Source organism: Neovison vison, chromosome 6 (genome assembly GCF_020171115.1).
Source record: "Neovison vison isolate M4711 chromosome 6, ASM_NN_V1, whole genome shotgun sequence".
NCBI lineage: Eukaryota > Metazoa > Chordata > Mammalia > Carnivora > Mustelidae > Neogale > Neogale vison.
In genome coordinates this window covers 221309901-221323890 of record NC_058096.1, presented here as the reverse complement: position 1 = coordinate 221323890, position 13990 = coordinate 221309901, and positions in this window count along the sequence as shown.

The window sequence follows — 13990 nt, the reverse complement described above, 5'->3', positions numbered from 1 at the left end:
CATTGTTGCAAGGACCCAAGGCAAAGAGATCTAGGCATGGGGAGAGTTTGATCTCTGGTGCTTCTCTACGTAAACCTGGGTACCAGAAGCCCTAACGGGGACCTGGAGGCAGAGGGAGAGGGGATGCTGGTGGACATGGTGCTTCTGTAGGAGGAACGAGCCCCTCTGGGGGGATGAGATGGGGGATATCTGTCCCACCAAGGCCTGAACTGAGAGGGGGAGGCCACGTTTATGATACTCTTACTGTTTGCAAACTCCTGGACATTTTCCCTGCTTCTCTCCAATACCTCTCAGAGCCTGTGTGGGAGGGTGATGGCGGTGGGGGGTGGGATCCAAGGTCTACAGATAGGGAGGAATGTTGAGGGGTACAGGTCCATTGTCCCAGAAAACAGGAACTGAGTACCTACTATGTGCCAGGCCCTGTGATGGGAGTTCTGGGTTCACTGCAGTGGCTGAGACTGTCTGGTGGCCCTGTCTCCATGGGGCGGGCTTCCAGTCCTAGAGGAGTGATGGACTTAACACCAGGGATTTATAAGTTAGGATGATGAAGGTCATGATGGGGGGACCCCCAGGTACTTTGGGGATGCAGGCAAAGCATCTGACCCAGTATGGAGATCAGGGAAAGCTGCCCAGAGCAGAGAGAACATGGTGCAGGGAGGGGGCACAGCATGTACAAAGGGCCTGGGGTGAGAACCAGAGAAAAGAGTCTTTATAAGAACTGAAGAAGGGACTATAGCAGACATGTTGGTAAGGGTCCACTCATGAAGGGTGTCTGATTTATTATTCTAAAGTCTTATGGGGAGGTTCATATTTGCCTTGAAAATCTTCTTCTATCCTTTGACTTTTAAGCTTATTTGCATCATTTCTTTTTAACACTTTATTATGTAAAATTTCAAACGCATATAAAAGTAGAGAAAATACGACAAGAATCCCCAGCTACCCATAATCAATGTCAAATTTATCAATTCATGACTGATCCTCTTTTACCTCTTTTGGTATTGTTTTGATGAAAATTCTAAACACCACATAATTTTTCCATATGCAGATCAGTTTGTATCTCTAAAAGATAAGGACACTTGGTTAACAATTTAACAATACTTCCATAGAAGCATCAAATAGCCCATCAGTCTTTGAATTTCCAATTATGTAAGAAATGTTACAGTTCTTCCCCTACAGGTTAAAGCAGAATCCAAATAAGGTCCACACACACAATTGGTTGGTTTACCTTTAAGTCCCCTTTATTCTATAGATTCCCATCCATCTCTTTCCTTTTTCTCTGCAATTTACTTGTCGATAACGTAGCATCCTGTTTTAGGTGCGTGTCTTCAAAAACACATGAGATGGATTTTGTTTATTGCTCTTCCTATGTGTCCAATCTGAGAGTCTGTGCCTTTCAAGTGTTAAGTTTAGTCCACTTACATTTATTGCATTTACAGACATATGTGGATGTATTTTCATCACCTCCTTCAGCTGTGTTTTCTGTTCAATGTGACTTTTTCCTGTTGCTTCCTTTTTATCTCCTCTCCAACCTTCTGTTGAATTCGCTGAATTTTCTTTGTTTCCTTTTATATTCCTTCAAGTGTTTTGGAAATTATTCATTCTCTTCCTGTCCTTTGGACAGTCTCCCTTGTACCTTTCAAGCTTTATACTTAGCTTAGCATAGCAGAAGGTTGATCAGTGTCTTTTTGTATCTTCCAACAAGACAAGATCTTGGGTTTGTGCACCACCCCCCGCACGCACCTGCCTCCATTCTCCATGCCACTCTTGAGTCCCATCAGGACTCCCCCAGGGATGGAGAGGAGAGTGGGGGACCCACGTGGGACATCACTGCCTGCAGGGATGGCAGAAGAAGTGGAGATGGATTCCAGAGACCCTAACTCTTTGTGTGACTTCAGACATGTCCTGATTTGGGCCTCAGTTTCTCCATCTGTGGGAAAGCATTATGTGTTCCTCCAGTGCTGACATCTGGGTTTTGAGCACCCCCTGCCACTGTGTTCTTTGTTCCCGCCAGCCAGGCAAGAGACTGTGCAGGCAACTAGAGTGTAGGACTGTGATGAGGGGCTTCAGGAGCTGAAGGAGAATGCTAATGTCATTATTTACTTCGCTGAGCTAAATAATCTTGGGAATTGCTCATCGGGGCCTGATAATTCGATTGGATTTCATGCACAATTAGGCCTTCAGAGCTGAGGCATTCGTACTCAAGTTCAGGGAAGAAGCCAGTCTCCCTGCCAGAGAGGCTCAAGGTGAGGGCGCAGCAGCGGGGTCTCCCAGGCCCAGGAAAGGGTCAGATGTGCAGGCCGGCGGGGGGCCTGGCTGTCCCAAAGTCAGCGGGTCCAGCCCCAGTGTTGGAGTTGGCGACTGATCAGGTTCAACTTGTCACCGCTCATTTATTACTTGATTTGTATTTGGAGATTTATATATTTCTAAACCAAGTCCAGACAATAATATCCCATTAAGATCACCTCAGTCAAGGAATAGTTAATGTTTTGTCGTTTATATCTGAGGTGTGTGTTTTTCTTCTCAGCATGAAGAAATTCAGAATGATCAACTTATTTATTTTTTTAAAGATTATTTATTTATTTCTTTATTTGACACAGAGAGAGGGAGACAGCGAGAGAGGGAACACAAACAGGGGGAGTGGGAGAGGGAGAAGCAGGCTTTCTGCTGGGAAGGAAGCCCAACACGGGGCTCGATCCCAGGACCCTGGGATCATGGCCTGAGCCAAAGACAGTCGCTCAACAACAGAGCCACCCAAGAGCCCCTGGAATGATCAATTTAAAATCTAAGTCAGATCCATTCCTGCTCTGCCCATAGCCCTCCAGTGCTCCCACCTGCCTGGGGATAAAAGCTCAAGTCCCCCTTCCCCCGTGGCCCCTAGGGCCCTGTAGGACCTGCCCTTGTCCCCTCCCTGACCTCCCCTCCGCCTTCTCACCCCCCTCACTCACTCTCCTCCAGCCACGGGGGCCTCCTTGCTGTTCCTCCAACATCGCAGGCCTGATGCTGCCCCAGGACCTTTGCAGAGGGTGTTCCCTCTGCTTGGAATGCCCTTCTCCTATCTGATTCTTCCTAGTGATTGGTCACCTACCCACACTTTAGCGCCTCTGCTCCGAGTGCCTCTCCTGCGCAACCTTCACCCTCCCACCCAAATCAGAGCCTCCTCTCCCTTTCCCCTCTAGACAACCCTCCCCAAGCAACTCCAGCATCCTTCCACCCCAGCCCGGCTTCCAGGGCTGGAGAGTGGTCTACGGGGGAACCTCCTGGGCTCGAGGACCTGCCTGGGCAACCAAAGTAACTTCTGAGAGAACACAGAACAGCAAACCAAACGCATGTGATGTGCCCGTCACTGAGTCTCTAAGGTGGACCACAGCCTCCTGGGTCTGCGCACGTCTCTCCCCAGCTCCCCTTATCTGTGCGGGTCTCTGAACCTCGGTGTCTCTCTGTGTCTGCCTCTCTCTCCCGTCTGTCTCTGTCCTTCCCATGGAGCAGCACCTGCTTCATTCACTGCCTCCCCTCCCACCCTCCCTCACCTTCTTCTTCTTGTCCCCCTCCCTGCCCCCTCCTTCCCCTTCCTGCCCTCCCCCACTCCACTGTGGGCCCCCCCCTACCCTTCTCTCACTGGTTGTGGGTTGGTGATTGTCTGACCTTCCTCCAGAAGCACCCCCTTCCTCTCTCGTGAACTCTCCTCTCTCCATTGACATTCTATTTTAGTCTTTGTTAGCAGGGATCTCAGAGGTGCTGGGCACCCTTCCCCAGCACTGCCCATCTCTGAGCTCCACATTTCCCTTCTCTACTGAGGTGGGGCCCCCCTCTATTTCCGGGGCCCTCCATCTGCTCCCCGCCTCCCCAGGTACTCAACTTAGAGCTGGCAGGTGGAATTGAAATGTATCCTGTGGCCTCACCTTCTCCTTTTCTGGGGGAGTGGGGGTGGAGAGATCAGAGAGGGAATGGAGCCTCCCTAAGGTCACACAGCAACTGGCCTGAAATGCCCTGCAGCCTCAGGTGCTAGTCCCAGGGGCCCAGCTTGCTGTATGACCCCCACTGATTCAGCTTTCTCATCTGCTTGGGGACAGCAAGAGTGCCACCTCACTGGGTGACAAGCAAGCCAGTGCAGGGAAGGTGACTAGGGTGTATGAAAGATGGGGTCGCGGGGACCACTATGGATGGGGACATTCCCAGGAAGGGTGATTGGGGGTGCATAGGGTGGGTGCAGGCAGATGGGACGAGCTGATCTGTTCCACCCCAGAAGGGAGTGTGGACTGTGGGGGCTGGGGAAGTCAAGAGCACTGGGTTGCCTAGCAACAAGGCTGAAGCCGGCAGCCAGGATCAAGACCACTGATGTCCCAGGATCTGGGGTGGGGTGGGCACCCAGGATTCTGCTGGGAGGGGCTGACATTAGTCAAAGTGTGTGTGTGTGTGTGTGTGTGTGTGTAAACTCATTTGTCCCATTACCATTATTGAGCACCTACTGTGTGCCCGGTGATGAACACCAGAGTGAACAAAACAGACAAAAGTGTCTGCCCTCATGGAACTAACATTCCAGACGGGGAGAGGGAGGATTAACAAGGTCAAGTGGTGAGCTGTGCTGTGGACAAGACAAAGCAGGGTGGGGGTCAGGGAGGGGAATTTTTATTTTAGACAGAGAGTGGTAAGGGAGGGCCTCTCTGAGGAGAAGTTTGAACACGGACCTGGAGGAGATGAAGGAGGGAACCATGCAGAGATACAAAACAAGAGCATTCTAGGCAGAGGGCAGACTTTATGCAAAGGCTGAGACAGGACTCTTTCTGGGTGATGAGGGATGCCTACACACACACACACACACACACACACGCATTTTTACAAGTCACAGGATAATATTCTAAATCAAAACTCCTCTATCACTTTTAACAGTTGTGTAGAACTCCATGGCTTGGGCATAAAGTGATATCCTTAATAAGCTCCAGTTCTAGAATGACCCTCCAAGGACCCCCGTCTCCTGCTTTATCACACCCTTGTGTAATCTCCTCCGACTGGTGCAAGTGGGCCAATGATTCATTTCTAAACAATGAAATACAGCAAAAGTGATGGAAAGTTACTTCTGAAATGAAATGGGTTATGTAAGAGTGTAACTTCCGTTTTGCTGTTTCTCTCCTTCCCTCTCCCTCTCTGCCCCCCTCCCCCCACCTTCCTCCCTCCTTCCCTCTCCCTCTTTCTCCCTCCTTCCTTCCATCACTTCCTCCCTCTCCCTCTCTCTCCTTAACTCCCTCCTTTCCTCTCCCTTCTCCTCCCTCCCTTCCTCTTTCCCTCTGCCTTCTCCCTCCAAACCTCTCCCTGACTCTCTCTCTCCTTGGCTCTTCTTACCTGCTTGCCCTGATGGAGAAGGCCACCTGGCAAGAAACCGTATGTTGCCAACATGCATGGGGCCGACTTGAAGCTGAGCCTGCCCCAGTTGTGCCTTCTGATGAGACTGCAACCCGGTTTCTCCTGAAGCAGGACAGTCAGCTACGCCACGCCTGGTTGTGGACCTGCAGAAACCATGAGTAGGAGGAATGTGTGGTGCTTAAAGCCTCTCGCTGTGGGGTCGCTTCTTACACAGCCAGAGATGATTAAGACAACAGGAAGGATTTCCTCCTTGGCATCTGTTTTTAGAAGGGGTGGGAAAGAGGCGGAGGGAAAGGCGGAGGCAGAGGCTTATGGGTGGGGACAGGCGGGGAGGTGGCTGTCTCGGACTCAGAGAAGGGGTAGTTTGGGCTTGGCTCGCAGGGCGGGGGGAGCCGCGGGCGGTTGTGGGTTGGGAGGAGCCTGGGATTTGGATTGGCCGCTCTGAGCAGGGCTGTGTGGGGGCTGAGCTGTTGGGGTGAGAGCAGGACTGGACAGGTGAGAGCCCGGGTCTGGGACCCCAGAAAGCCCCTGTCCCAGCAGCCCTGACTCTGTGATTCCACTCCACACTTAACATCTGCTTCACCCTCCAGCTACCCCCAGATCGTCCTGCCCCACTCCCTCTGCCACCCGTGAAAGAGAATGGGATTGCATTTTTATAACTACTTGTTTTTCCCCAAACTGAGTCCCATGTGCACTGGGCTAAATTTAAAATTGGATGGATACAGGGTGATCACATTCACCACCACTCCCCTTGGAACAGAATAAACGCCTCCATTCAGGTGTGGCATCTCCCAGGGTGCTGGGTGAGAGGTGCTTTCTGGCTGAGGAGTGCCAGGACTGAGTCTGGGAAATTCACACTTGGACCCCAGGGGCCTCCGCCTTGAAGCCCGACCCTGGTCACCCTGCTCTGGAACTGCCTGTTTGTGTATTCGTCACCTCTGTGGGGGTTTGCGTTTGCTGTCCCCTCTGCCTGGCACAACTTCCCCCCTAGTCGCTAGGGCTGCCTCTCACCCTTCAGTCCCAGCTCCAGCATCACCGTCTCTGGGAATCCCTCCCTGACCACCTCAGCTCAGAAAGCTTCCCACTCACTTTCTATGCCATCATTGTACATTTTCTTTATACATTTGCCATCTCCTGGAATACTCCTAGGCTCTTGACGTCGAGTCATTAAGTACAATTATAGGAATTGGACGTTGCCCGCCCATCCCTTTTGATATCTCGGTCACCCTCCCCAGATAATTCATTTACCACTCAGCAAACATGTTTTAAGTGGCTACTGCACTAGACCGTGTATCCGATGATTCCCAACCCCGCGTGTATACTAGAATCAGCTGGGGAGCTTTTAACTCCGACCACCACCTTCCACCCTGCCCACCCCCTACAATGTGGGAGATTCTGAATTACTCCATCTGGAGCTGGAGGCTGGTCCCAATGTTCCATCCCAGGGTAGAAGTTTCCAGGCTTCCTCATACCCCACAGGGCTGTGCTCACTGCTGCCACCAAGGCCTTTGCGCAACCTGGGCCTCTGCCCAAAACATCCTCCTACTTCTGCCCCACCCGTGTAAATCCTCCATTTATTTTTAATGTTTGAAAAAAGAAAAAAGGTGCAAAGATGAATTTAGCAAACACCTGTGTATCTTCCAGTCAGGATGACAATGAAAGGTTAACACTTGTCTTAATTTGCAGCGGGTCCTTTTCATCTTGTAAGAAGCAAACAAGACATCCGAGCTAAGGAGGAGGTCTCCTTTGAGCCCCCCCTTCCTTTTACTCAGTCCCATAAGCTCACATGTGTGCGCGCTCACACACACGGCCGTGAACAGTGAATAGGCTTGTTTTGTGTATTAAAAATATGCATTAACGTACTCATACGGTGAATCGAATTCTGCAACTTGTTTCTTTTTTCCTCCTCAAAAAAATTTTTTAGAAGATTTTGTTTATTTATTTAGAGAGAGGGCGTGAACAGGGGGAGAGACAGAGGAAGAGGGGTAGAGAGAATCTGAAAGCTTAGTGTGGAGCCCATTGTAGGGCTCAATCACTCACTGGACCCTGAGATCATGACCTGAGTCAAAAAAATCAAGAGTTGGGCGCCTGGGTGGCTCAGTGGGTTAAGCCGCTGCCTTTGGCTCGGGTCATGATCTCAGGGTCCTGGGATCGAGTCCCGTATCGGGCTCTCTGCTCAGCAGGGAGCCTGCTTCTCTCTCTCTCTCTCTCTCTCTGCCTGCCTCTCCATCTACTTGTGATTTCTCTCTGTCAAATAAATAAATAAAATCTTAAAAAAAAAATCAAGAGTCACACACTTAAGTGATGGTGCCGCCCAGGCTTGGCATTTTATTTCTGACTGGCTGGGATCCCGTTGAAGCTCCCCACATGCAGCTCTGTGACCTTGAGAAAGTGACTTAACCTCTCTGTGCCTCAGTTCCCTCGTCTAATATAGGGTTACCTACTGCTGAATTACAAAACACTCCTGAACTTAACAGTTCAAAAAGACAAAGCCGGGTTGTTTGGCTGGCTCTGCTGGTAGAGCGAGTGACTCTTGATGTCTGGGTCGTGGGTTCGAGCCCCACCCTGGGCACAGAGATGACTTAAAGATTTTGATCCCAGGGTTCTCGGATCCAGCCCTGCATGGGCTCTCTGCTCATCAGGGAGCCTGCTTTCCTTCCTCTCTCTCTCTGCCTGCCTCTCTGCCTACCTGTGATCTCTGTCAAATAAATTAAAAAATAAAAATAAATTTTAAAAAATAATAAAAAAAAAAGAAACAGCAAATCCTTTGCAGCCTGGGGGTGGGGGAGGTTGCTTCGGGAGTGGTCCGCCCAAATGTCTTTTGGGGGGCGGGGCCTCTTCATCACCTGGTGGCTGGCTTTGCCCCCCCTCCCGTCTAGGGGTCCAGGAACAAGAGAGCGCGGTGCCATCATGGCCTAGCCTTCGGAGACACTCACTGTCACTTCTGCCTTGCTGTGTCCATTAAAGCAAGCCACCAAGCCCAGCGTGCCCTCAAGGAGAGGGGAATTAGGTTCTGTCTCTTGAAGAAACTGTGAGGAATTCACAGACCTATTTTCAAGCTGCTGCAGGCAGAAAACACAGACATTAATCCTCCCTGCAGTTTCGAGTGGCTTTCTAAGAGATGTTCTATGCCATCACGTCTAAAATGCTTAGCATGGCGCCTGGCCCATAGTAGGTGCTCAGGGAAGGTCAGATGTTATCACTGTATAGATCTAATTAATTCATCATTGATTACCTTGTTCCATCATGTGAACGTGCCTTCTTATTTTCCCGTTCTCCTCTTGATGCGCTTTTAGGTTAATTCCTGGTGTTAGTAGTCCAAACAGTACTGCCGAGAACAGCCTTTACACATCCCTCTAGGTGCTTGGCAAGGTATTTCCCTAAGGACAATGACTAAAGATGGATTCTCTGGGGCATTGGTTGTGTGCACTCAGTAAGGATGAAATGCCCCCCTCCCACCATCTCCATCCGTCCCCCAAATAGCAGCTCACCAGAGTTCATGCCTCAGGGCCTTTGCACGTACTGTTGTTCTGTCCACTCTTCCTGCAGATATCCACGTGACTCTCTACTCAGCTCCTTCACCTCCCTGCTGGAATGTCGCCTCCTCAGGGATGCCTTCCATAAACACTCTGTCCCTCTGCTAACCTGTTCCCTGTTTGGTCAGGGAACTTATCACCTGTCATTGTATTATGTTCTTTTTTAGATTGTTTATTATGTGCCTTCCTCCACCGGAAGGGCGGTTCCAAGAGGACAGGGACTTTGGTCAGTTTTCTGCTCTGCTGCATCCCCGGCGCCCAGAACAGCGCTGGTACACAGCGGGCATCAAGCAGACACTGCTGAGTGGACATCAGGCTTGGATGTGGCTCTCTGGGGTCCTGAGACTTCTTCTGGACTTCTTCCTGGAGACTTCTTCTTCCCACGGACTCTATCCTGCACACCCCTAAGCTAACATCAAGTCTCCAGGTAAGAACCCACTTCCTTGCTCTTTCCAGCTTCTAGATGTTTCCTGCATTCCTTGGCCACTGGTCTTCTTCTCCATCTTCAAAGCCAGCAAGGGCTGGTCAAGTCTTTCTCAAACTGCGTTGGTGGGGTCCTTTGTTTCCTCTGCCGTCCCTCTTGTTCCAACCCTTGTGATGGCAGCGAGCTCCCCCGACTATCCCGGACCGCCTGTCCATCCGGGACTCTTAATTCCATCCCATCTGCAGAGTCCTTTTTGCCATAGCAAGGTGACATAGGTACAGGCTCTGGGGATTAGATAGGGGCATCATTTGGGGGGGGGATCATTATTCTGCCAACTATAAGAAGACGCAGACATGGACGCCTTCACTCACGCTGCGAACACGTATGGAGCGCCTCCTGTATGCCAAACCATTCAAGGTGCCGGGGACCCAGCAGGCAACAAGGCAGACCGTCACTCTGGCCTTCACGGAGCCCAAACTCTAGTGGGAGACATGGGCAGGAAACACGACCAGGGAGGCAGAGTGCCTGGTGTCGGCCGGCAGGGAAGGTCTGCCCGAGAGGCTGACGTCTCGGCTCCCAGCCCTAGAATCTCGGGGCCAGCCTTGCGCAGCGTCCCACATGGCCCTTGTCACACGCAGCGTGATTTCCGGGGGTGCTCGGCAGGGTATGAAATAACCTCGAAGTCCATCTGCAAAGACTCCGCTTAAATGTCATCTCCGTCCTTCTCCAGTCTCAGCTGGGTCTGGGCGGGGGTGGGGGCACCCAGCACCTGCCAGCCCAGCCACGTGCCACGGGACCCGTGTTGCTGCCGCCTGCCCCAACCAGCGAGACTCGGAGTATTTTCATTCACCTCCTGTCTATGATCAGGAGGCTGATTTTTCTTTCACCTCTATGACTAAAAAAAAAAAGAAAGAAAGAAAAAAAAAGGTGGGGTTAGAAACCAGTACAGGTATTGATGTTCTAAATGGGTGAATGGGTTTCAGGGAAAATACGAATTAAACCATCAAGGATATAGGGAAATGTGAGATGGAAGAAACCATTGGCACAGGTCTGGGAAATGGGGCTTGTCCATTTTACAGACGGGGAAACTGATGCCCTGGAAAGGGAAGGACTTCCCGTGACCACCCCCACCCCGCCGCACAGGCGGGCTGAAGCTCATTCTCCAGGAGGGGAGGAGAGATGGAAACCAGAAAGGATTCTGTCTTCTCTACTCTCTTCCTAATCTGTGGACGGGAGTCTCCCCCAACCTCCTCACCCTCAGTTACTGAGAAGATGATGCTCTATTGATGCTTTCTGGGAAACTGCCTCCCAGGCAGATGGCACAGCTCATGCAAAGGCCCTGGGGCAGAACCTGCCTGTCATGATGGAGGAACAGTGAGGAGACCCTTGTGGCTGGAGCAGAGTGAGCGAGGGGGAGAGAGGGAGGAGAAGAGGGAGGGAGGGGGTGCAGCACATTCTGCAGGGCCTTGGGGACTACAGGGAAGGACTTAGGCTTTTACCCCTAGGAAGGTGGGAGCTCTCGAGTGCCTTGGGCAGAAGAGGGCAGGACCTGACTTGGGCACTCACAGTGTCCTCCGGTGGCCACCAGGAGGTGGCCATTGAAGGGGAGGACAATGGTTGAAGGGAGACCAGTCCAGCTCTGTCTCACTTGCTGTGTGTCCCCAGGCTAGGGAGTTCCCTCTCTGTGGGCTCAGTTTTCTTATCTGGTAAAGAAGAACCTTAACAAGGCCTTCCTCCAGGGGCCATGACCAGGATTCTGAGATAATATGCAGAAGGTGCTTATTGCCCCAGATTCTGGCTGGGCGTGGGGCTGCTGAGTTATTATTTTATGGTGTCAGTGTTGTGCTCACACACACCCTCCTCAAGGTGGGAGGATGAGGTCAGCCGCACCCCCAGCTCGCCCCAGTGAAGTCACTCAGAGGGGTGGGTGTGAGGATGGTGATAGAATTAGATTTCCCACCTGTGCCCTGTGCCTCCAGGAGAGGTGAGGATGAGCGAACAATGGGAAGGTCACATGTCCCAGTCTGACAGGTGCAATCCCCAGCACACCTTGCTGCCCAGGAGCTCCCTCCTACAGGAAGCCCTCCCAGATTGCCTTGACCCTTTGGGGTTTTGCAGGCAGCTCTTGGGGGGATGATCTCAGGCAAATAGTGAGGACCCCAGAGAGGCTGCCCAGACCAAGCTATGAGAGGGAAAGATGGTCAGAGAGGACAGCAGGAGTGGCCCCCAGGGGGAAGGAACCCGCTGAGCTGGACAGGAAGTCTGGCATGCATGGGTCTGAATTCTGGCTCAGACTCTCTCTTGCTTTGTGACTCTGGAGAAGTCTTTTCTGGGCTCCATTTTCTCAGCCACAAAGTGGGGAAACAAGTCTCCTTAAGGTGTTTAACAAGTATTTAGTGAGAGGAAGATAGATCCAATCCTGGGGCCTCCCAGGCCAATGGAGGAGATGGACGCGTCATGGGGTTTCTAGAATACAGGCCGATCATGGATTTGATGACGGGCACCAGGGGCTCTGAGAACCCCAGAGGAGGCCCTGATTCTGCCTGTGGGGGGGCAGTGGATGAGGGAGAAGCTACCTTCTCAGATGACCCCTGAGCAGTAAATGGTTCCCCAGGAAGGGAAGGGAAGGGAAGGGAGGGAAAGGGAAAGGGGGAAGGGGGGACGGGCCAGGAGGTAAGGAAGAGTGGCTGTGGGCAGGCTCAGCCAGGACAAAGATCTGAAGGGGAGCGGGAAACGCTCCTCTGGGTGACAGGGTTCTGGAACGCACCACTCCCTGGAGGAGAGCGCCCAATGCAATTGTCCAGGGTCGCCGGGCAGATTACACAAGAAACCCATCCGGAACGGCCTGGCTCACAGCAGCAGTCCTAGTTTCTAGGCTGTGAGGTTGCGGAGGGCGGAGACCGTCCTCAGCTGCACCCCCAGCCGGCACAGCCCCCAGCACACAGTGGGTGCTCGTTTTCCAGATGACAAAGTTGTGGCTCAGAGACCACAAGTCATTTGTCCAGAGGAACACAGCAGGCAACTGGCAGAGCAGGGATTTGAACCCATGTAGTCAAGTCTTATTGACGGAATAAGTGATTACGGACTTGTGGGAGGGCCCGACAGCCACTAGAACTCCTTTGTGCCTGCTTTTTGTGTTGGGATTGGGACTCGGGTCCTGATTTTCATAGTCCCTGTGGATCCTCCAACCCAAATTCCATCTCTCGTCTGCCCACCAGCTCCAACCAACTCAGTCATTATGAGCTAATCACTGTTTTCATACTTCTAAGCCTTTGCCTGTGTGATTCCCTCTTTCTCAAACACTCTTGTTGCCAAACTACTGTCTCCCGGAAAACTCCTATTCAGCCATCAAAGCCCAATGTCCCTCTTCCAGTAGCCTACTGGGACCCTCACAGATAAACTCCTTCTCCCTTCTGCTTCCTGAGCTCTGGGATCTCCCTTTGCTGGAAGCATCTGTGTAGAGCTCTGTTTCCCCAAGACTTGAGGCCCAGCTCTGGGGATGAGGCTGCACTGGGTCCCTGATCTCCCAGCACAAAACTGGGCACTTAAAGGGATGGGGACCGCCTTTTAGGTTTTTATTCTGGAGGTCTGTGAGGCTATGGAACTTTTCTTGATGCACAGCCCCTGCGTTCCACACACGCAACCCCTGCATACCTGTTGTGAAGGGCTATGGGGGAGACGTCTTTGCTGGATTCACAAGTACCAGAAGCTAGAAAGTCTGGGGGCTTCAGGCACAGCTTGATCAAAGTGTCTCAGAACTCACTCTCAGTCTATGACTTAGCTCTGTTGCTGCCCCGTGTTGGCTTCTGTTCGAGGGGACTCACCTGCCTGACTGGCCCTTGGCAGATCTCCCCCTGGTGTTGCCCATATCTGGACTCCTTTCCTATAATTCCAAAATCAAGTCGCAGGGCTGGCTCCCCTTGGTTCGCACTGAGTCACAGGGAAGCAGGTGCTCCCAGGGGCCCTTATCTTCATGGCTCTTGCAAACACTTCCAGTGCTCTGCCTCGGGGCTCTCTCTGTACCCAGAGCCCATGTGCCTGGGAGCAGCCCTCCACCAATCTGCTAGAGAGTTGGAGGAACACCCCAGCTTCCTTGCTCTTGGACTTGGACTGGAGCAGTGCTGGGGCGCACTCTACAGTGTCTCCTCGAGGTCCTCAGCAAGACCGAACCACAGGTGCCCTCGGCGACAGGTGCCCTGCCCGTGACACCCCACCTACTGGCCGCCTTCCCTTCCTGGCTAGCTTTTCCATCTCGTCCTGGAGCTAAGCAGACCTTGAGGCAAGCTTCTGGTTGCAAATAGTTCATCTGGGAGGTTGCAGTGGTTTTAAAATATGCCCACAAATCTTGCGATATTCCTCCTTTCAAAAAGTGAAGTCTAATTCCCGTCTTCTGGCATGTGGGCTGGACGGAGTGACTCACTTCTAACAAACAGAATGTGGCGGAAGTGACAGTGTGTGACTTCTGAGATGGAGACATCCGGGCATATGCCTTCCTCCTTGCGCTCTGGCGCTCTCTCCCACTCCTGGCCCATTCTGGGGCAGGCCAGCCACCATGTTGGAAGGACACTCAAGCGGCCCACGGGGAGGCCCATGTGGCAAAGGGCTGAGCCCCCAGCCCCCATCAGCAGCCAGGTGTGGGAGCCAGCGGGGAAGCACAGCACAGACATGGATG